Raw genomic sequence first — 25,111 nt, 5'->3', positions numbered from 1 at the left:
GTTCATGTAGGCATCAGACTGCCACGTTGGGGGGTTATTAAGTCCTTTTGCTCTACACTGTGTCCTTAACCTTGAGAGCTTTAAGCAAGCTTTGTTCTTTAGTCATCTACCCAACATTGCTAATTAAATTCCCTTGAGGGCTGAACACATATCATGTGCATAACAAAAAAGGAGCATTGAATGATTCACTAACTAGCTGATTAAGTGAGCAACAACAGCAGACAACAAATTAGCTTTGTTTACTGGTTGCAACTGCACTATAGCTGATTAGCTTCATTTAGTTAGGTAAATAGCCAGCAATAAGAAATAACATATATAGATACGTTTGACTAATCAGACATGGGCTATCATAGCGATTCCTTCTCTTCTACCTATAGGCTACAATAAAGTTGAAACATTTACTCTCAGTCGCTGAGTCACTGAATACCCAATCAGGAAGTAAAATTCATTGTTTTGAATATCATAGATTTCATTTATTGATCATTCAGTGTGATAAAAAAGAAACTGTATTAATAAAGAATTTCACTAGGCCATCTAGGATTATTAAAAAGTGTCATTTTTGATGGCTAAGAAAAGCATCCCTTTAAGTCTGCTCGTCATAGCTGAGTCAGAGCTGTAAAACAGCAGGGTTGAATAGCTCTCTCAGCCCAGGGGCTATGATCTGATCCACCCCATCTCTATGTGCAGCCAGTGTTTACCCTCTCTCTCTTTCCGTGTGTTGACAGCCAGCGCCGGAGTGGTCAGGAACAACGCGTACGGGGATTGTTTGCTGGTGCTGTGCGGCGGTGGTTCCCATGGTGACTCCTGTGGAAGTGTTAACGAGTTCCACGGGAAGAGAGAGAGCATGTTTGTGTCCTCTTACCTAAACGCATGCTCTGTCTCTCTCTCCTCACGTGACTTTCACATGCTGAAGAAGTACGCGTAAACACGCGCGCACACACACATGCGCGCACACACATACACACAAGCACACACGCGCGCGTGGACACACACACACACACACACATGCACATCCACGCAGGCACGCACGCACACACACACACACAAACTGCTGCTATGGTAACTGCAAGGCCTATCTTATCAGCTGAGGGACAGATTATGGATGGAAATGTACTAAAAATATTATGATTATGTGCGTCTTGCTGTAAGAGATTAAGGTTGAAACTACTACAGTATAGTAAAAAAACTACTTGGTACAGTACAACATATTTCTCCTTTTGGCCTCAAACAGACAGGCTCCATGGGGCTCAGAGAGACAAGCATTTTGTTACAAATAAATAAAAAAATATTTGAAGAAATGAAATGTGTAGACCTGTGATCTCCAGCTGGGCTTCTAGGGATTTCCAGTTCACTTGTAGCTTTCTGGTCCTGGAGACTGAAAAATCCATTCAATCAGTCCATCGCTAACATTCCTTAAAAAAAGTCACAGGGCAGAGTAAGGCAACTCTTCCCACAATTCATTAGAATCACAGGCCCCTGTTAAAATAAAGAATGATACCGTTTAGAATGAGTTGCAGTCAAAACTCTGTTGAACTCCTCCGTCTCTAAGACTGCAGATGTCAAGCCTCTATCCCCCGGCGCCAGTCGTCAGACCTGTCACCGGTGGCACACGCCAGCTGCCCGGACGGTGCGCCCGTGACCGCAGGACAGAGAGTGAATCGGAGTAAACATCTCACCCCCTCTGTCAGCACCTGTGTACCTGTCTCCTCAGTGACCTTGCACAGGCTATGAAACAAGAACACCCCCACCCCCCCAATGTTGTTGCCGTGATGTGTCCTGCACGTACCCCAGCTCGTCGCAACTCATCCAAATGTCGCTCTCCACTGTGAGCATTGTTATAGGTGAGCCCTGGGGAAGCACTTATTCTGCGGTAACATTGAAACTGTCAATGCACTCTGTCTGAGGAGAAGACGGGATGGAGAGGCTAGGAGACTTGATTTGTGAGCCAAGCCTGCGGCTTCTTCAGTGCACAGGGACCGTAGCTCAACCAGCTGTCACTGTGTGACCGATGGGCGTGCGCAGTGGTAAGGGGTACACACTGTCGGTGATATGGTGAATGCCAGGGAAAAGGGTTAGGCTGAAGTCTTAAGGCATCACACCACTATATAATCTCGGATGGCGACATAATGGCCACATTAAGCAAATGGGTTGGAATGTCCCTGCCTTTTCTATGAAAGTGGTTGATGGTCTTGTTAATGACCTCTCATTGGCTGCTTACGGCTTGTCAGTCACTTGACTGCAGCTGATTAATTGGGTTCCAAGCAATTTCATGGAATTTACTTACAATGAGTGTATGTGGAAAGGGATACTTGCTCATAGATATAGACTGTTGCCACATATTCACTGGGGAAAAAGGAAAGAAGAATTGGACCATTGTAGGAATCATTAGCTAAAAATGTATAAAAAATACATAGACATACACGCACACACACCCACACAAATGCACACACACAGTGTGTGTGTGTGTGTGTGTGTGTGTGTGTGTGTGTGTGTGTGTGTGTGTGTGTGTGTGTGTGTGTGTGTTTGTGAGTGTGTGTGTGTGTTTGTGAGTGTGGTTTTGTTATATAGCTGAAAAACCCTTTCCAGAGTTTCCAAATAAAGGAGCCACTTGCAGAAAAATTGGCCAGGCACATATATGGATGAATATATGAATATTTACCCCAATGTGAATGCATCTCAGATTTTATTCAAAGTGAAACCTTGGCAGACAAGCTTCAGTATTAACTTTTCCATTTAAATTTTAAACTTCATTTTTTATTTCTGAAATTCAAAATGACACAAGCCTTCATTTTTCAGGACAAAACAAATTCTGTATGCCAAGCTCTAGGTCTTTAAACAAAATGATATTTTAAATTAATGGAAGTGGGTACTGGCTTTATCTCAAACCAATAAGCCGATACAGGAACTTCACTATTAAAAATGATCTGTCACAGGGTATTGGAAAATGTTCATAAGCTCGATGACCATGCTTTGCATTGCCACTGGGAGCAGTGTTGAGCTCATAAATGTACCTCCTCAAAGCTTTGTATTGAGTGCTGAGTGCTAGCATGATTTTTTCCATTGGGTGCTGCAATGTGTAGAGGCTATTGGCCATTCATTCATTTATGGTTAAAATACTTTATTAGGGTTAAATCTAGGGTTTAAAAGTAGTACAGTAGTAGATGGCAGGCAATTAAAAACGTGAAAAACATCAGTGCAACTGATGTCATGTCAAGAAAATTTATTTCTTCACAAAACAGCATTTTCTCAAGTCATGGTGGCTTCACAACACTGAAATGATGCAATAATGTGAAATTGTGAGGAACCCTGGGGATGTTAGTCCTCCATAGCATCTTTGTCCTTCCAACCTTTTTATTTTCAGCCAAAAAAAAATGTAAGTAAACTCATTATAATTATTAAATTCACAAAACATAGACAAAACAGAAGATCATACAAAGATTCTAATTCTAACACAAACATAAAACATATGCAACTCTGTGCAGACCACAAAACCTAGAGAATAACAACTGAACAAACATCGTAAACACAGTAACTTTTTATTCCTTCTTCCGCTGTATTTATGGACTGTGACCACTAGAGGGCAGAGCTCAACCATTTCACACCATGTGCGCACATAAAAGGCCGAAGTGTGCAGTTCTGCTGCAGCAAAGTTTGACCTACTGTAGGTAGGTAATGACCTTGTCTTGGTCCAGGGGAATAATGAAATAGGCCCAGCAGGCAGTAACAGCACAGGTGCTGCCCTGTACGGAGTACATCAAAGCCTTTCTGCTTTATAGTGGGAGAAAGCTACTGTTTTAAACATGAAACCAATGTGCCAGTTGTTTATTGCAAGGGCCAAGACTGCAGCAATACTCCCCACAGGGACTGAGAAAGAGTCAGACAGCTGGAGAGAGACGGGGCAGATTGGCTTACTCTCCCTTTGTTTTGGGCCTAATTCTTTATCTCAAAAATTAATCTTATCTTATTTATTTCACTTAAAACATATAGTCATGGGTCAGTCTTATACACAATGTTGTCATGGTAGCATACTACTACAACATTATTATGTGTAAGACCTTGCCTCATAGCAGCCTGGTTTTCAGGTTCAGATCTCAAATGGGGAATCCAGGAGAAAGACCTGAATCACTTCAGTAGGTATCCATAGCAATAAAGTTTGAAAAGCTCTGTTATAAGAATAGCTGAGCTAAAAATAATAGGCGACTAGTAGGGAAAATGATGAGAAGAATCAATTGTCTTTTAGAGATGAAGAAATTGTTGTCGATGTTGTTTTTAGTAATGAAACTTCTCATGAACCTTGCTTATATCCCATTGCTCCGTTGCTATGAAGACAAATTGTGATCACCCACTTGTGCTCTTAATAGGGTTCACTTACATTACATTATTGTCATTTAGTAGATGCTCTTATCCAGAGCGACTTACATAGGTTCCTGTTTTTCATGTTACCAATTTATACAGCTGGATATTTACTGAGGCAATTGTGGGCTAAGTACCTTGCCCAAGGGTACAGCAGCAGTGCCCCAGCCAAGAATCAGACCTGCAATCTTTCCATTGTGAACTCTGCTCTTTACCATTATGCCACACTGCCAACACTTAGAGAAAAAAAAAAAAACCTTATGGCAAGTGATATTAACCAAAAAGACATTAACTGTAATTGTGTGTCTAATGCAAATTGCTGTCACAAATGTGCGCACACAACTCACATAATGTTTTTGTAACATTTGTGCAATGTTGTGAGACTGTTGTGCATTGCCAGTAATGGACAGAGCTGCAGCTTGACCTTCATTAAAAGATTCAGTTAGGATATATTTGAGTAATCATGTCTGTATCCTTCTTATGAGTTGTAATTAAGAGGAAGGGGCATTCATCCCAGATAAGACCTTAGGCAATAAAGTCCCATCCCAATGCCCTTCTTTCCCTTTGTTCACAGGAGAGATGGTCTATTTGTACTTGTCAAAAGCTACTGCCCTTCATTCACTTACAACCAACTGCTTTCCACTCCTTTGTCATCAAATCCTACCAGTTTGGACTTCAGCTGAAATATCACTTCAGCATCATTATGTTACTTAATATAACAATATTATTATACATGTTATGATAGTGCATCTCTACCTTAAACACGGTACTAAAAGCTGAGGTCTAACTAGTTTGCAGTCTGACCAAACTGCTTCCGTGATAGATCTCGTAAAGGTCGTGTCACAGAAACCACTTCAACAGGCACAGCTGAGGTCACACACCTGTGACATTTGAAAACACTCCAGCTCCCAAATAAACCTGTTGTTCTGGAAACAGAACTCTGGGTCCACAATTCCCTCAATTGAGTATTGCCAGGGAACGTTGGCAACGGTAGTTTGGGCACAGTAGTCCTCCTTGTTTGAGAGCGGATGATCTCAGTGTGTTTTGGCCTGGCCGTTAGTGAGCGTAGCACTGAACATGGCCCTGGGTGCCCAGCACACGCTCTCTGGATCATTTGTCATGAATAGACGCAGTCAGGGGCACAGAGAGGAATGCTGACACTATTAACTGGAGTCAAACATGAGTTCTGAGAGTCAAGACTTTTTGCCTCAGTCCTTGCTCTTGATGGTGATCTTATATTATATTATTGTAATGTAACAGACGCTCTTATCCAGAGTGACTTACATAGTTTACAATTTTACATGTTATCCATTTATACAGCTGGTTATTTACTGAGGGAGTTCTAGGTTAGGTACCTTGCCCAAGGGTACTGCAGCAGTGCCCCAACCAGGATTTGAACCAGCAAGCTTTCAGTTACTAGCCTTGCTCCTTAATAGTATGCTACACTTTAGCAACATATATTTTGACCCATGAGTCTTGAGCTTGGCATTTTTTTTTACAAATTTGCATAAGGCCCACCAGCATTGTCTGTACTGGTGTAATGCAGTGACTTGCAGGGGTGGTATTGCAGAATAATCATTGTGGCTCTGGGCTTTAATATGGCAGCATTACATTGATACCTCTTACACGCTTAGTATGATTTATTCCATGAACATTGCATTGACAGTATTTCAGATCTTTCATATTTCCCATCATGCTTAGCATATGGTGCATTTCGATCTTTATTGTAAGCTGCCGGTCAGAACATTATCCACCAAATCAGAAGAAAGGACCATTTTTTAACTTTCTGCAATACAGAGAAGAGAAACATTAACTCTCATCCTGTTATGGTCGCTGAATGGAATCATATGAAGAAACTGTCAGATCTAACATATAGCGACATATTCGACTGTTTGTCCTCTCTCTGAGTTCACAGATATTAAATGACAGAAGCATAAAACTGCTGAAGGGCAGAGGCATATTGGTACTTTAACAACAATAAGAGAAGTCATGTTCTACTTAATTGCTGCAATTTAACAGTAGTTGAAGTACTTATTCACATTAGAAATATCAAAGCAATGGCTATTTAGCTGGTTAGGTAGACAAGCAAAAAGCAATCATCATAACTTGCCAACAATAAAAAAGCTGCCATCAGACAAACAAACACACAAAAAGTAACAATGGCCACCACTGATGTTCACCATTAATGTTCAAAAATCACCTCTAGCTTGACCCATCACTTCCTATTTCCCCCTCTCAAAAAAAAAAAGGTTCATAAAATTCACCATTGTAGATGATGTTTAGTATAGGTAGTAGTGTGATGTTGTTTTAAGTGAGGATTAAAAAAAATGTGTGCAGTTTGCAATTTTATCCTGAAAAGGTAATAATCTATTGCTATGCAACAAGGCTAAGTATCTCTGAAGTCTGCTAACTAGTACGTTGTTTTCTTGCTGCTGTAGAGCAGTAAGCAGTACTATTTAATCAGAAGTTCACAGTATATCAACTGAAAATTCACTGCATGTTTGGTAGTGATCAATGGTAGCACCATGACTGTGGACTAATGACCTGCGAAATGTTCAAGATGTGATATTTTGAGAGCCTGTCCCCTTGGTTTGCGATGCCTTCTTAAAGCTATGCCCCTAAATGGCTTAAATGTGAAGTTGTGAATCTGAGGTTTCCAGAATTTAATTTATTTCTTTTTTCTAGGACAACTGTCTGTGGGGAAACAGAGAAGGTCCCAATTACCCAGTGCTGCTTCTAAATGACTTGACATTGGTGTGGAAGAAAAAAGACAGCCTCAACACTTACAATTTCTGGGAGCAATGTATATGATTACAAAGTAATTGTCTATTCATCCAGTTGCCATTTCATGCATATGCATACACACATACACATTGGCTGTGAATAAATGCCTGCCATCAATCAACCACAGTAAGAGTACAGTCCCTCATATACTCACTCATTGGCTGTCTGAAAGTCTCCTCCGAAGTCGTGACAGTACCTCCATTTTACCACTAGATGGCAAAAATATACAAATATCCAAAAGTAGTCACAGCCACCGAAAAGTATCTAATGCCCCTGTTAATTTCTTGCTAAAATACATGTGTTCTGTGTGTCCTGATATTTGTGTCATCTTGAACCATTAAAAAATATAATTTGTATCATTTATAGGTAACATTTTGATTATATTACATAAGTGCACATTTTTGAAATAAGAAATACCTAGAATTATATGAACGTTCAGGACCACCTGCTGTTCAAGTCATTTTAAGTACTCAATATGATTATTTACGGGACTGTTTCCAACAACTGCAAAACTATGCTCGACAGAGCAGTTTCACAATTTCTGCTTCATTCAAATCTTGATGTAAATTACATTCACAAGTCTAGGGCTACATTTAATCCTGACCTACAGATCTACCCTTATATAGTGTGTCATTGGGGCTTTCCTTTAATCTTGACATTTTTATTTCACCAAGAGGGCCGTTGACAGCCAATCAAAGGTATGTAGTGAAATACATCCCAGCATAATTAAAAATCATTATATCCTCATTCAGCTCTGCCCTGCTTTTAATTTTACTCATCCGGATATTTTAGCACATGAACAGATTTGCCTGTGTTCCTGATCCCTACTTTTAAAGAGGGGAAAGAAACTCTTGCTTTCTGAGAGATATCAAATTAATGGCGTGTCAATGATCTCCAGCCGGGAAAGCTTTCTGAGATTATGAAACTGAGGCTCCCCTATTGTTGGGCAACATAATCAATGTAGGCAGCTTTAAATCCCTGGAAGATGGTGGTGGTGAGGGGGCTGGTAATCCCCCTTCCTCCGTACTTCTCTCGCTCCGAAAAGCACCAAAGTGTGGGCGGACGGAACGGCGGGGAGACGCATGTGCGAGGCCCTGATAATTGAGCAGACCCTCCGTTGCAGGCAGACCGGCAGCAGGGCTGTTTAATGCTGTTTAATGGTGGCAGCACGCTGCACTTGGGCACTGGACCAAAATCTACAGTGATCCAAAGTGCTTGCGCCCTTGTCTTGTGCGAAATGTTCCTCCGATGAGGAGACGTACCAGAGTCTCAGTGTTTTAATGTAACAGATACAGATGCATTTTCTCTCGCAGTCTGAGGCTAGACTGTTTTTGTGACAGAGGGGCATTGTGGGAGTCTGAGCGTGCCCGTGCCACTCAGGGAGCAGATACAGTGTTTGTAATCCACCAACTTCTTGTCTGAAGGAGCAAAGTAGGCAAGGGTAAATGCACTGTTCCATTCCATATGCACTGCTGTATTTGCATTTAATTCTGTTAAGCATTTCAGACCACCCTCACTGTCCCCTTATGAATATCTTAACATCCAATATGTTTGTAATATGTGTGTAATATGCACTCTTGGATGTGTGCGTCATATGGCACACACATATCTACTCGCATACAAGCTCAGTTCATCGCGTGCATCAGCTATCCTCTGGAACACCTGTCCAGCCCGCGCCTTTCCCGAATCACACACATTCACTGACTGGGGCGACAGGCGCGAGCGTGGGCACCGAGCGCGCGCTCAGCTGAGAGAAGCTACTGCGGTTTCACAGGGAGAGAGGCGGAGGACAGAATTCAATGAGAGTGCTGCACCGCATTAAACGACAACAAACACACGCAAAATACATGCCATCGCGAGCGGACAGAGCGGCGAAGAGGGAATACGTTTGCTTAAAGCACGGGAAGTCGCAGCCGCGGTAACACACACAGGTAAGATGCGAGATGTTATCTCAGTAGGTTGTCTAATAATAGCAGCAAGTGCACTTGTGCATCGGATACCGCTGGGCTCCGCGGCATGTCCGAATATTAAGCGCGCACGTACAGTCGGACTTGTCTAGATCAAACGTTTTCTGGGTTATTGGAATTTCAGCAAAGATCTTGTAGGATGTTTATAAAGCCGTGGCGTAATCCCTGGTTGTTCCCGTATGCAGCTGACACACGTTCTCGAGTCCTCTGCGCATCGCTGAGTGATGCGGTGTAGTTTTTGCTGCTCTGCGCAAATTATAAACAGGGGCAGATTTGGGGAAAATACGTAACGATGAGTCTTTATTACAGGTATTAAAGAAGTAATTGCGTTTACAGCAGGTATATTTAAACGGCAAAGGTTCGGTTAAGCGATGAATGTGCATGATGAAGGTTGTCAAGTAGTGTTTTTGAGGCCGGTGGCTGCAGGGTTTCAGGGAAATACAGACCAGCAATAATGAAACCGGTTCAGTGCTCCGGGAAGTATAACTGTTGTAGTTTATAGCTACATTTTGAGCTGTGGTGCACCGATAAAGATGGAAATCAACCGCTTTGTTGATTTTGTAACATTTCATCCAGCAAAATGAGCCCACGCCTTTCCTTAAGGTTCAATATCGTCTGAGATTATAACTTGTCATAGTGAGTGATTTAAACTGTTTTAGGCGGTCGCTAGCTTTCTTGTGCGCAAACGGCGTATTATCATGCCGATTGTCATTGATGCGTGTCAAATAACACAGATAATGAAAATTTACCTGCACGCGCGCTAGAGGAAATCTTTAAAAGGGCCCGGTTCATTTCCTTCCATCGTCCTGCATCAAGTCTTTCCTATCGGCAGTGCAGGCTAGCCGGGACGTGCTGGGGTAGGCCAATGCAGTACAGCCAGGAGCATTGTAACGCTGTGTCACTTTGGATGGTGCTTGTTAGCGATTGTGTACAAGAGAGGACTATAATGTAAATATAATATAGTGCCGTTGCGTGACCAACTGAAAATTTGTTGTACAAGTAGTGATTTCACTGAGTTACTGTAAAATTCCCATTAAAAGCAGGGTTGGTGATCTGCTGTAGTCATCTTCATCAGTAATCTGACACGTTTTGAAATGACTGTCATGCTGTTTCTGCCACGACTGTATTCACATTTTTAAGCAAAAAACGTTGCTTGCTGCACACTACAGCTGTGTACAATTTGAAAATAATGCTTTTCCATCCAGACGAGGCCATATATATATATATATTTTGTTACACTCAAACATGGACGCATGCAGTGGATGTTACTGGCTCGGTGTGAGGTTTCAGTGCCCTGCTAGAGAGAAAAGAAGGGCTTTGGATGAAACCACAGCAGAGGTGCTGGGTCAGCATGATGGAGCTGGGCGCTCAGAGCCGGCGTGGGCCGGATAGGCCTGCAGCATCCCCAGGTACGCTGTGAAAGAACAGACATGCCAAGCCCTCCAAGCTGGACTGACACGCACACCCGCATGCACACGACATGCGAACACAAACCCGCACGCACACACAAACGCACACGAGTGTACAGTGAACATATTTCCTCATACGGACACAGACAGAAACACTCACTCACATATGCATGTGTATATGCAAAGAAAAAACACTCTGACTCATCCAAATATACCCACATACACACACACACACACACACACACACACACACACACACACAAAAGTATGATAACATACGCTCTTGCACAAGCATGTTTACAGACACACATACACACGCACTCAGACACACACACTCATGCTCAGGCACACATGCGCACACACACAGAACTACATGGCAGTAGCCCAAATGCTAATATATGCAAAGCTGCTGTTCTAATGGGTGAAGAGATCTAATTGAACATGGTTCTTTTTCATGCTAAGTAGGTCACCGACTCATCACTACTACAGAAGTGATATTAAGGGTCTTTCCTTTTGACCAAAGTGTATAGGACCCTTTTACTGAAGTACCATGTTTTCTTTGACAGAGGAGCAGTCCAAAAGTTAATGTGTAATATTAAGAATTTCAGGGGGCTAATTTTCCATCAAAGCTAATCTACTCTTTGCAAGATTTAGGCACCTGTTCTTTAAAACTGCAGTGCACTTTGGAGTTAGCTCAGAGTAACAGGTTTAGAAAATTGTTGCTCTTTCTTTACTTTCCAGCACACCTTAATTTCAGCAACTCCCAAGCTTGCAGTGTTATGTGGCAAATAAAGAACATACATTTTGCATACATTTTTTCCTCAAAGGTAAGGACTAAACCCATAGTGATTAGACCAAATAGTGTCCTTAGTGTGTGGTGTTTATATCCTTCAGCATTATGATGTGAACCCATATCTGAATAGGCTTTCATTGGTGCTGCGACCACAGTTCGTCCTTAACTTTGTTGGAAAAAACTCTTTTTGCTGGGAATTTTACCAGTGGTATTGTAGAGAGATGTATGCATCGTCTGTCATTAGCTGTCAGTTGTATTGAATGTAGTTCAGATGTTGAGGTCCAAAGAGATGGTTTTCCGTTTTGAATTATTGACTGCACTATAGGGAGACACAGACCCTTGTCATCTCCCAGATTCTGTTCTGTGACTGAAGTCCAAAAAAAAATTTCCATCATGAATTAAATATGCAGTGCTGGCCACTTTAAATGATATTCATAAACATGTGACCTCGATATAGCACCGGGTTTCAGTAGGGGGGACCCTGAGATAGATCAGCGAAGACGATGACAGGCCATCCCTCTTTTGTGCTGTGCTTATTGTATTTGTGTTCACACGGTCTACGTGCTTGCATTGCACAGAGGCCTGCTGGCTGTAAAGTGTAATTTGATATGAGGTGTTGGGTCTCAGTAATTACCAAACTAACAGCTATTTTTCCCAGTTAACCTCCGGTCGACTCGTTTGACTGAGTGGAGGCTAGCATGCCGTATGTGGTATTCCTAGAGATGGAAGTGTTGCACCATCCAAAGAAGAAGTAGTTTAAGACATTCTTACCATGTACAGTGAATGCAAGTGGCGTCCAGATGTGTTACATTCTTACCTTATTCTGCAGATGCAAAGAAAAGTGCTTTCAGCTTGTCTCTCGGAAAGCAAGCGCCTATAAAAACCTGACATGGATCCTTGTACTATACAGCGGGAGTGTTACTTCTGTCCCACATTTAGCCCTTTAGCGTATCGATGTATATTCGCAGCTGCCCCCTTTGCCCGCCCCGGCCAAAGCGGTCCGCCATATGGCCTATTTATAAGGGATCTTCGTCCCTGGCACCTCGTCAGTCGGCCCAAGCGCCGTGCGGCTGGAGCTACGGCCGTGCCAGGGTGGTGCTGGGTAGCCCTGTCGTGGCTCACAGTGGGCCCTTAATTAAAACCGCATTAGAAAGCCCTGCTACTTTTTCCCTGGTTTGCTTGGCACCAGATTAAAAAAAGCTAGAAGCTATATATATTTAAATGCGACCCCCCTTTGAGTTTGGAGTTTAATATGGTTTATGCAGATCTTGTCCGTAAAGCGCTTAATGTGACATGATCTGAAGTATGGTTAAGACCTGTGTGATTGGATATGTGTGTTTGCATTGAAGGGACACATTGTACTGTGGTTTGGGAGGCAGGTGTGCCCCATTGCCAGTGTCTGGGTCCCTCACACTGAGTCACACCAACTTGATTAATGACTTGAGGAGAAAGTAGGGCAACTCATATCCCCGTGTGTTCATTCACAGATGCAATCGTTCCCCGCAATACTTTTTTGCCGTCTCTCCTAATCGAATAGCCGAGGCCTGCATCCTTCTCATATTTCCTCGGAGAAGCCGCATATACCTTTCAGTTGGTTGCCTTTGTTTTCTTGAGCTTCTATTTTTATGAAGAAGCAACTGCGTTCCCTGAAGGGGTAAACCTTTTCCTGAAAGAGGGTGTTTTCGACGCGCAGTTATGGATCCACAGGGCTGGGAGGCTGCTGTCTGGGTCTTGCAGTGGAGCAGCGAGATCGTGTGGTGTCGCTCCGGGCTCTCTGAGTTCTGCCTCTGCCAGAACCAGACCAAACATATCCACGACCAGCCTTCCCCAGGGGACACTGTTTCATGCAGAACACTGGCCGCATGCCAGACCCCTCCCTTGCCTCCTGCTGATCCAGGATCAGTGATTAGCATGTGGGCTGAGTGGTCTGCATTATGGCTGGAGCTCATGCCACAGGCTTCAAGCTACAGATGAATGTCATCAGTGTGTTTGAACCAGTCCCAGTTCCAGATTCCGAGCACACGACTTGTTTTGGGTCCTTCATATGATCAGGATGTGGCCTGAACATGATTAAAATGTTTACAAAAACTGCATGGTGTGAACTGAATTGGCTTGGGTGAGCTCTTTGCCTGATATTCTGTATACTGGCAGGAGATATATTAAGACTGAGTGGGTAGGGAGTAAGAGAGAGTGATCCTAAACTGTGAATTTTTCATTGGTTTAGTAACATGCTGAACTCTATTGTCAAAATTGGAGAGAGAACAGATTAATATGCAAGTGTAACAGTATGAACCAGATATGGCTACATCCATGACTATTGCTGCTCATGTTCATGCTGAGCTTTTTAGGATTTTAACCACTTATTAGTTTACGTTATTGCAGATATAAATAAAACTTCACATTCAGTGTGTATAAATGCATGCAGTTGCATGCAATAAGTCATGCAACAGTTAGGAAATGGGATTTTTGTGAATGGAGGTCCTGTGTTTTTTTTTTTGTTGGTTTTGTTTGTTTTGTTTTTTGTTTTTAAGAGACTGATCAGATCAATCCAGTGACAATGAAAATACAGCATTAAATAACACCATTTTTCCTCAAGGAAGGCCTGAGCTTGTTGGTGTGGTGAAGAGTCCGTTCTGTCAGTGGGATTGCAGTGGCTCTGGGTGAAGCGGGGACTTGCTCAGTGTCTGGAAGATGGCTGCACCCCAATCAAATTGAATCAATGTTCCCCGGATCCCTGCCTAGTCTCTCTGTAGCCTTTGCAATGGGACACAGCAAAGAAACTGCTGCCAACAGCCATGGCCTAAGCATGGCATACTGATATTTAACATGCACTGTACCTTTCCTACCCTGCACTACCAACCCTACCTTTTTTGCACTATGCCAGCCCATTCTTACCCTATCCTTCCACTCAGGCATGAGTCATAGCCAAGCATGATTCTGCTCAATTGCAGAGGTATGAGTCACAGTGCTGTTAAAGTTAGTAGCTAAATGTACCTGCACTAGCAACATGATGGTTGTGACTACAGTAATTGTTTATCTATTATTACTTACTTGTTTGTCAACACTCTTGTCCATACCAGTTACAAAGCTGTCATGGCAAGATACATACTGAGCATTTGAGCAGTAAGGATATGGGAGTGAGTGTAGCCTTAGATGTAGCACATAAATAATAAAGCCATTACTGTATGTACTGTAACAACACAACCCTTGAAATAGTTGTGTGGCCCCATGACTGAAGTATAATGGTAAGCATGACAATGGTGATTACTTACCACACAGTTTGACTTTAACTTTTAAATGAAATGCCACAAATGAAAACTTAATGAAGTAATTTCCAATGTCACCCCAAAGCCAGATCCCTGGCCAGGTGTACTACTGGGAAAGGCAAATCATGGTCAAGATCATCCAAGGTATCCTTGAAATCTAGATGAAACTCCGGTTAACTCATTTGGGAACTACTTTGAATAAATCCATTCAGAAAAAAAGGAGCATTTCGATCCCTTTTGCAGTCTCTCCCTGCGTCTGAATGGATTAAGTTTCAAAGATGATACAGTAAACCTTGACGCAAGCATGTCAGAATTTTGCTTTGACATGACGAAGGCCCTGTCGCAGCCGCATTGAAGTGCGCTGTAGCGACACTCTCCTCTTTCTCCCTTTTATCTATAGCATTTGTCCATCCTCAGACTTTCATATATGACTATAAAGGGATGGAGAACAATGGCTCCGTTGGCTTTTTACCGTCGTTCATGTTTTGATGCGCCACTTCAAAGGCGCTTGAAAGAACGGTGCTCCCCGCAATAACAGATACACACTGTCTGGTCTTATTGTTGCTCCCATGTCTCAACCTTTCAGAGCTCAAAGCTCCGCCTGACAACAATGGCTCTGTTTGGGCTGTCAGAAATCAGACTAATGGAATTAGAACAGTGTGGGCCTAACTCGAATGACGTCCTGCCAGGAGGCCTTATTTGAGTTCATTCTCACACCTGGGGCACCTGGCGAGAGAGCACTTTAACAAGCTCAGACGAGGGTTTCTTTCTGCGAGGTCCATCATAGTTTCCCCCTGCTGCTCCTACCTCCCTCACGCCATTTCCAAATCCCCCGAGTGTGTATGTCAGAGACGTGACATAGTGCGAATTGTTTTGGGAAATGAGAAGGTTTGATTAGACATAGCTTCACTCCAGGGATCCATACAGATGCCGAAATGATTGATCACATTTTCTGTTGGATTAGCGTAAAGCTATTCTAACCTCCTCCTCCAACACCTATAACCTAAGGTGTTCCAGTCAGACATACACACAGGGCAGATGGGTGATCTGACATTGTAGAAGCACAGCTGCTCCTGCCATAGATAGGAGGATCCTCTCCAGAGCCGAATAAAGATTCTGACACAGTCCAATGCAATATGTCTTCTCACGGTATTGCTTCTCATGGTTACTGCTTTCTGTGAGGAAAACCATGCGGATAATGTAGTCTCTGTGGTGTTAAAACCCCAGCATCCACCAGAGATGATTTGCATTTCCTCCCTGCATTGTCACCCCGGGTCCAGATGGTGCTGCTGACCCCTGAGACAGTGTCCTGTGAAGGGTGGAGGAAGGCTTAGTGCTCCATGCCTGCATCCAGATTGTCAGCATTGGGAGATGTAGATAGAGGGACCAATGGGAAAATCTGACAAACGATTTGCCATATAAAAGCACAAATCAAACCAATTGCCACAATAGGTCCTGCATCTCTGCATCTACATTGTAGTTTAATAAGTAAGTAATGTTTAATACCAAGGCGCCATGCCAAAGTAAGATCACCTTTCTTGGGGATGAGTGAGAGAAATCAGGAGTGTCTTTGATCTAAATGGTAGGGATTAAGTACGTCCTCTCCTTCTGATAAACATGAGATGTACAACCAGTGAAAAGAGAAGCAACTCCATGTCCCTTTTGTTGAACTAGGGTTAGGTAGCTCAATATTTGTTTAGGCATATATGGGTTGGGAAACCATAGCGCTATTTCAGCTTCAGAGCTTCTTCAGAGTTGTTGCAGTGAGATAAAATAGTGGGAACTAGTCCAAGATGTAAGTGCACAGTAGTGGTAGTGCTTATAGGGCAGTTTGATAAAAAGAAAAAGACCTTAATGTTAACTTTATAATCGTCATGAAACATGTAGGGTAGTTGTTTGTATCTTGAAATTTGATTTGTATTTTTAAAGAAATACCAGTAAAAGTGTTTGTGTGGGAATATTAAGTACACAAGTTGTTGGTTCTGTCCAGAGCAAATTATGTTGGCAGGTAGAGTACAAGCAAGATGCTTTCTCTGGGTTCGTCTTCCTCACAGGACCATGTTAGCTGTCTTTGTGAGTGCTGGCTGAATGTGTCAGACACACTTCAGTTAACTCCTGTGCCGGAGATGCCAGGTTGCGTCTGTGGAGAGGGCCGGCCCTGGAAAAGAAATGATCCTGCCGGTAAATCCCTGTGGTAAATTATTCATGCGGTTTGTAGCCACTTGGCGAGCCTGTTTGATGTACGGCCCATTGTTAAGCGCAGGGAGTCCAGTAGCACCGCCTTTGTCATGCGGTGGAGCTTGATTCTCCTTTGCGCGCGTTGGCTTTTGAGTGTGCTTTGCCCTCTTCTCCTTCAGGCAGACTTAAGAGTCCAGGTGCGTCCGTCAGTTGGAGCTGTCAGGCGCACAAGGTAGGGGTCAGACCACATGTCACTGACAGGACCCCCCCGATCCCCCATTGCAGAGCAGCTCTGCAATGCTGCTCTGCTTCTAACGTCAGTTTAACCTGAATATTCACTCTCCGGAAGCAAGCTATTGCTCTGTCAGATACTCCACCTTTGCTACGGCGCTGCCCTCCCGACGAGGTTACTTTCTCTCCCGAAAGTCCAGCTATGCCCCATTTCAGGCTCGAGCGCCTTAAATCGCAGTGACAGCCCGTCCCGTCTACTCTGCACAACAGTCACAAAACATTTCCTCCAGGCCTGCTAACTGCCTGACAATCCTGGCCATCTCAGCACATTGATTAAAAGTGGTCTTGTGTGTGACTATAGGGGATCGATACCGCCATGACAAAATTAGTGGTGCAGGCGTCACCTGATATGAAGTATTATCATGCTTTGGTAAGGGCAGTGGAGGTTGGGATGGGGGTTGTGTCTCTCATTATATTTATTCCACCCTGGGGCATCAAACGGCATTGGACGCCTAGGAGTCTGACCTCAGATCTGGAAGAGGCAGAGCACCTGTCTTCACACAACAGGAACAGGAGCAGTAGAATGAAAGTGATTGGGCGGGAGATCAGGGTATTTTCCTTTTTCCCCCACCTCCCTCCCCCCCAGAGGTATGGATCCACCTCTAAGCATATTGATCATACCCTGTGCAGGCCTGCTTGAGTCTCCTGATTGGCTGCAGGCTTAAAGAGTCAAGATAATGGGAGCTATGGGAGTGGGGTCACAGTTGGGGATCTGTACACTACCAAGGGTTATATTCTACACTGGCAGTCCTAGGGGAGCCAATGAGTTTTGACAGAGCTGTGTAATCTCTCACAAAGGGCAGAGGGGTAGCGTGTGATGTTAGTGGGAGGGGAGGTTCTGGAGTAAACTGTGCAGGGTCTGCTCAGCAATAATTGATATCTTCAAGAGCGCTGCGCTGGGAACACAAACTCAAAAAACGCCTGCACTACAAAGAAAGTGCAATTAAGTCTACGCCGACCTGGATTTCTTGCTGGGAAATCAATTCCATTAATGCGGACATGGGTCTCTGTAATTGGCTAATGAGTAAAGTCTGGTTTAGAGATATTCATCTGCTTCCTCTTATCCTCTTCCCCAGCAGGGGAAAAAAATATATAGGATAACATTTCTTACAATTACTTTACTTTAGATCTCCTTATTCATCCATCCTATCCATAGGGCTGCAGGGCGTTTCAAACAATAAACAGGGAATGGCGTGTCGTTAAAGATGATTCTCTTGTTGCCTCCTCACTCGTCAGCTATGCGTTGCCATTTGCTCACAGTGGAAGCACCGCTCTCGTTTTCCTCCAGTCCACATCTGTCCCATCACGGGAGCACAATGGGTGCTTATCATTTTTCGTAAGAAATGATGTAGAAAAATAATAATAAACAAAGAGCGAGGCCCTGATTCCTTTCAGGAGGCGTGAAGGCCGTCACTCGGCAGCTGACTGGGGGTGAGCCCGGCAGCCCTCATTACAATGATAAAGTAAAGGTCCTGGAGAGAGAGAGAGAGGGACTGCGTCTGGCAGCATCCACACCCTTCGCTGGAGTCCGCCCGCTCGCTTCTCCCCATTCTCTGCACCGGCAGATGGACAATGGAAGCCGGGTGAAAGAGCCGCTCCGGGGCCGACGTGGTGTCCATTGTGGGCTTTGATATTTAAACTCGCCGTCTCCCACCCCCAGGGGCCGTCCCCCTTGTCGCTATTGTTCAGGAAAGTGGGGCAAAACAGGAGAAAACGAAAGGGGGTTGAGGGGTTCAATAAGTACAAGTGGGGGGGAGTTAGCAAGATTGGTAAGCTGGAGACAAAAAGCAGATTGCCCCAGTGATTTGAGGTTTTTTTATTTGTTTGTTTTTTGGTCTTCCTGAATTATGGAGCTGATGAGCGGAAGCTTTACTTCGATTTTGTCGGGGTGGGGGAAGGCGTGAGTCATGTCTAGATATCGAAGGATCGAGATAATTTCATCTGAAGCCCCCAAGCAGTTTTGCCACACACGGAAGTCAGAAGACCAGAACCGATGCTGAGGAAAGGAGGAGAGAATGAGAGAGAAGAAAGCGACAGGGGGAGGGGTGGAGCTAGGGTGGATTTTAAAGTCGGTGGAGGGCGGAAGGAGCAGAAGCGTGCAGTCTGACCACCAACGGGCTGGACACGGACATGTGTTCAATTCAAAACAGGCGTTTTAAAAATATCTTAAAGCAGCAGTCATGGAGGACATTGCAATCCCCCTGCTGGCCAGCTGTTGGTGTTGCTCCGCACGCAAAGCCGCTTGACTTTCGCTGTCAACCTCCCACCCCCGCGGCTTGAAAGACAGCACAGATGCCCTGGAGATTGTGAGGCTTCTGTTGCAGGCATCCAATTTTTAAGGGAAAACCGGTCAAATTGAACTCACTCACATCTGTGCCACTCCTAAGAATCCGCTGGCTGCATTAGAGTTTTGAATCAGAATTCACAAGAAGGAGATTTCTTAAGGAAAACCACTCTGAGTACATTCGGCTTTAGCAACTTCATTACCTCTGAAGGAAACCTAAGGCGGTATTCATCTTGCACAGATTTCATGAAGACCCACATTGCTTTCGTTCAGTTATCTGACATACTGTGTTTGGTGTCTTATTCAATTGTGAGTTGCATTAAAATTTGGTGCTGATAGTGTTCAGTAAAAAAAATCCCAGGTAAGATTCTGGTGCTGCTCTAATTTAAAATTTCCCAGTCAAAACTCGTATGTCATTTGTGATCCACTCCCCAAGACTGTGAAACACAAAAGCTCTTACAAACATGAGATGGGCTTTGAGTGCTCGCTGTTGAGGAGGTCACAGTTCCCAGCTTGACCTTTTATTTTAAAAATATTAATTGGCTTACTGTGGGCCACTGGACAAAGTGATTGGTCCGAGCGCCACTGAGTGCCATCCTGAGTGGTAATGAATCGGCAAGGAGCAAGGACAGTTAGACGCAGGACCCATTCCTCCACGAAACCAATTTGCGCCTGCCCGGCATCATGCCTGCTGATCATTGACCGTTGGCTTTAATTGGCTTTCTTAAATGGCGAGGGTGTGAGGTGCACATTTGTCAGGCGGCGGGGCCTCGGAAAGGAAAGGGCAGTGTTTCATCTGCGACCCGGGAGAGCCATAAAGTTCATGCCTCCTAAAGGTCAGGCATGTCGGGGCGCCTTTTGGGAAGTCAGGGCCCAAGCTCATGAGCTCTCAATCCGATTGGTTCCCACCCCGGCCCGTTCGGCCGCGGAGTCAATATAAACATGAGAAAACGTCTCCTTATGATTATGGATTAATGGACCGTAACGGGTCAGAGTGAAATGTCAGGCTTTGGCTTTCTGAGAAAACTGTGGCACATTAAGCCGGGTGATCACATCAGTCAGGTCTTCATTCCTCGCAATAACCCGGGACAGAGGTCTCACAACAGAGGAGATGGGCTCTCAGGGAAGATTTATTGTGGGTGCTGGATGATAGATATGAGCCTTTTAGGCCATGTGCAGTGAAAATCTATTGTGATTACTCTCATTGATTGCATTTTGGAAATGATTCACGATCTCGACTGTCTTTTGGAGCCACATGTCTTTGTTGCAAAAATAGCACAGATCTGAGCAGAATTAGCCCAAAACACGAACACAATAGCTGTTTTGTGTGTGATTCAAACCAGAAGCGAAGATTTGAGTTTGTTGTGATCGTAAAATCTCACTGACTCATTGTAAGGCTATGAAAGAAAATGCTTGGTAGCATACTGTTCTAGGCATCTGGCACTGATTGAGATGGAAAACTTGTGTAATTGACAGCTATGTGCTTCAGAGGAAATGTGGTGTATATTTTTTATCTATTTACTCACTACTTTTTTCTCTTTATCTAAATATAGTTCTGGCCCTCGAGGCCTCCTCGACTCACACATGTAGGTCAGCAGACCACCTCAGTGCTCACAGAAACATTACGACCTGAATCCATCAGAATCAGCAGGCCTGCTCACCACATCTTATTTAATTACCACCAAATTGACTGGTTTTGTTAATTGGCAGGTCTGCAGTGAACCGTAGACAATTAGCATCCGTAACCCAACACTCGCCCCGAGGCAAAATGAGAGGCGGCCTGGACGGAACAGTAATCCCTTTGTGTTTCGCAGCGTATAATATTCCCTGCGTTTAAAAAAAAAAAAAAGATATGGATCGACATGCAGGCCACCTCGTCTGTGCGGACGTCTGCGTGTATGCTCATCACCGAACGTGAATGTGTAATATTTAGACACTGTGTTTGCATTGCCTATCAGAATGAATAATTAACCAGCCAAAGTGTCTTAGAAAACTGAAAATCAAGTTTTTGATCCTGCAGCCAGCCAGCCAGCCAGCCAGCTTGTCTCTGTTGTATAATATAGCTGCAAGCCTATCGTACTGGACATTTTTTTTGTCTAAATGAATATAAGCATCATTAGCATTGCGCCCTGTCTAATCAGCTATGAGATCGGATGGCCATGCACTGGCACAAGTGCTTCTCTCCCGGAAATAATAATTATGGCTGCAGGTGTTCAGTGGGAGGGGGGGCGGCTGTAACCTAGAGCGTCCCAGACAAACCCAGCTGCATGTGATCGCCTCGCGAGGCCTTGACCAGAGGGGTCCCTCCCCCCCCCCTCTGTCTCGGCAGCCCACGCCAGTGGTGGGCAGCGCTGTCTCTGCACGTTATCAGTATCTCTACAACCGGAGGCTCATGCTGGGGACCGAGGCTGAGCCCGGGGGATTAAAGCTTTAAACGGTTTCAATCGGGGCGGATCACGTGTCTCCAGCGCCCGAGTCTTTGTGGCCCCATCTTGTAGGGGGGCCAGAGCATTAATGGTCGCGGCGTTTCCTTCAGGGCTATATATGTCGCCATTAGTGTTTGCAGACAAATGACCTCTGGGGTATGACTGCGATCATGCAATGGTCGGAGCTGGACATCTGATGCGCAGATGGCCATTGTTGCAGGGAAACTCTTGTCAAGTACTGAAAACTATAGACCCTTGGCTTATTGTATCAGTTAGAGTAGCAGTTCACGAGTTTGTGTTTATTTAATTCATCTATCCCTGTACAGACTTCCCTTTCCCTTTCCGCCCCTTCACCATATATTATTCTAAAGTGGATGTATCAAATTAAACAAAATGTACACTGCAGGGTGATTGCATGCAAAGGGTTTAAAATTTCAACTTCTTCTTTGTTGTACAAGCAACATTTTCAACGAAAATAAGAAAATATAACAGCAGATGAATAACCTTTATTTATCGTAAGTAGTCCCTGGAGACATCCCATATACCCCAAGGGACACTTCTTGTGCCCAAGTTTGGGACCCACTGACCCACTTGGAAAAAAAGTTTTTTTTTCTTTTCGAAAAATTAAACCAATGCCTATTGACCTGAAATACTTTACGTGAGTGTGGTGTGCATCCTTTCTTTTCTGCTGTCTTTTATTGATTCGAAACAGATGTTGCGAGGCCCAAGCTGCAGATGGCTTGTTTGGCTAGTAATTAAGCGTGCGCGGCTACCTCACGGTACTGCCTTCCAGCTGCTTCCCATTGTTTCTCAGGAGCGGGGGTTTTCGAGAGTAGCAGAGGGGGACGAAGGCAGTCCGACACTGCCCACCCACTCCAGGACTGGCCCTGTCCAGCCACCAATTAACTGAATAAACGACATCACCTCCTGTTGACCGGGCTATTCTTCGGAAGGCTGCGGGTCAGGGGCACTCAGCGGGCCTGAGCGTGATCGCTGCTGTCAGACCAACAATCGGAAAAGTGCTCCCACTTCAGCGTGCTTTGTTAAACGGCCACTGTCGCGGCACACTCCGCTGCAACCTTCTGTCACCAAGGATGTAAATTACCTTCCTGAAGAAATGTGAATGGGCCTGCTTAGTTTGCGTCAGATTGAAAGGGCCCGTTGCAATGATGTAATTAATTCCTTTCCATACGCAGCACTCAATGATCCCTGAGAGCATGGTATTGATCTTGATTTTGGTGTTACTACTTTTGCTTTTACGAACCAATCAGTCTTTTTTTCTTAAAAAGCACTCTTTGTAATTGATGCTTACAATTTTAAAGCTACACTAGAAACATTAATAGACATAGTAATGTTTTTCTGCATGGGAATATGAAATAATTCTCTACGTCAAGTAAATGTCAAATGCCAAGTAAAATGAAATGTTACATCAGTAAATGTTACATCAGTTACTATGGAAAAGATAGAACATTACAGTTGTCACATTATTTTGTTGCCGTTTTAATCTCTAAATCTCATCATTTCTAATCCCTTTATAATCTGAATGATAATGTATGATATATGTTTTGCAAAGAAACTTTTAGTTTTGAGTGAAAGCTATTTCACGAATTTTCTAGAAGTTCATTCCTGTGTGGTCTTATAGCAAACTAAAAGCTAATGACATTTCTACTACAACTGAAAATGTTAATCGAAAGCCCAGGGGTACGTAGTCGAGGAAATGTTTGCATTTGGCCCCCGCAACCGGGGTCAAACAAGCAGCACTGGCAACTGCGGAGAGCTTAGGATGGAGGGGTTGTCAGTTAGCATCAGCGTCGCTCGGCAACCATTGCATAACCATCGTTAGAGCTGTTTACTGCAGAATGCATGCGTCCCCGTTGGCCGGGCTCAGCTGCTGCCTCCCTTTGCCCTGTTGTGCTGAACCCACCCAGTTTGACAACAACAAGGCCACAACGCCCAGGGATAGGTCTCAGTCCCTTACACAGCCCTGGGGCCCGGAAGTAAGTGTGGCAGCAGAGCAGGTGTATCATTAAGCCCTGCCCCCTGGCCCACCATGACTGAGGTTGGCTCAGGTTCGGTATGTTCCAGACTGGTACATTTCGGCAAAGCAAGCCAGGCATGGACTGTTGTCCCGGGTTTTATTCAGGCTGGGTTTGTGTTAGGCCGATGTGCCTTGGTGTTTAAGGAAGAGAATCCTAAAATCTGTTTGTGCTCTCTCTTCAGCACTCAGTTTAATATCTGCGCACATTTTCATTATATAACCACACTCTGTGTGAGGGTCCTCTGCAGGTATCACACCTGAACGCTTACAAGGCTGCCTGGGTTGCTCCATGAGAAAATAAAATGCAAGGAAAGTTTTTTGTTGGATGAAACAAGTTTTGTAAGTCAGCGTTGTGAAGGCCAATGACTTTCTCAGTTAAACACCTTAATTTCAAGCTTCATTTACTTTTATATTAAGTGCTATGTTAAGGTAAATAATTCATTATATAACCCTAGGTGTAAGTACAGATAGAGTTGTGTTAGTGTTGCTTTTTGACTGTTGCCTGTACTTTAATTGTGCTTCAGAGAGTTAGAAAGACTCACTAGGTAACAGTGGGAAACTCACGGGAAGTTTTAAGTTGGGAAGTTTTATATTACAATATATTACAAAACTGCACAAAGTAGAAATCTGTTAACAGTATACTTATGAGTTGTGTTCATTGCTAAAGCAATTTCTGTGGCCTCACAAAAGCACTGGTTTCCTAGACCCCAGATTTGATGACATGTTTTGAATGTTACCTACTATAGAATGTCAGTTTAAATGTCTCCATGAAAATTCATGAAATATCACATGCAAGAAAAAGTCACTCTTTTTTTACACTATAACACAGTTGGCACTGTGGAAAAAAATGTTGTTTGTATGGATGAAGTAATGTTTCACACGGTTTGTGTCTGTGATCAAGAGAAAATCCAGGCAATATGCCATTTTTAATTTTTTCGTAGTCATTCATCAGATGAACAGTTAATAACCAGAAGGCAAATGATATATAAATACCCATAAATAAGATGCTTATTCTTTTTGTTTGTATGCCAGTTTTTTCAGAAAGTGTTACAATTATATTTAGTTGTTGATGTCAGTGTTAAAACTTGACACAGTAACTATTTTAAGTCATACTTAATTAACAGGAGGCAATGCATTTCTAAATTGTTTTGTGACTGTATGTTAAAATAAAAATGGCCAACATGGCTCACTATATGTTGCGTTTTCTGATGCAATGTGGTCGTATTATTACATACAGATCTGCATCGTGTATATTACTCATTTGTATAAACATGCCAGTGATGGGTAAAAGTGATGGAAAGAATATACACAATTAAAATGAC

General features: G+C 43.7%; 1 protein-coding gene across 1 annotated transcript in view; it reads left to right on the top strand.

Annotated features, from left to right (window-relative positions):
• Positions 1-8,875: 8,875 nt before the first annotated feature.
• nfasca (neurofascin homolog (chicken) a) overlaps positions 8,876-25,111 on the top strand; it is a 90,265-nt gene continuing 74,029 nt past the window's right edge. Inside the window, exon 1 of the mRNA XM_036531279.1 lies at positions 8,876-9,068. The gene's annotated coding sequence lies outside the window, so the exon portion shown is untranslated. The remainder of the gene's footprint in view (positions 9,069-25,111) is intronic.

The sequence above is a fragment of the Megalops cyprinoides genome, chromosome 6 (assembly GCF_013368585.1).
Source record: "Megalops cyprinoides isolate fMegCyp1 chromosome 6, fMegCyp1.pri, whole genome shotgun sequence".
Taxonomy (NCBI): Eukaryota; Metazoa; Chordata; class Actinopteri; order Elopiformes; family Megalopidae; genus Megalops; species Megalops cyprinoides.
The sequence above is the reverse complement of the archived record's forward strand: the minus strand, read 5'-3'. Positions and strand labels throughout refer to the sequence as shown.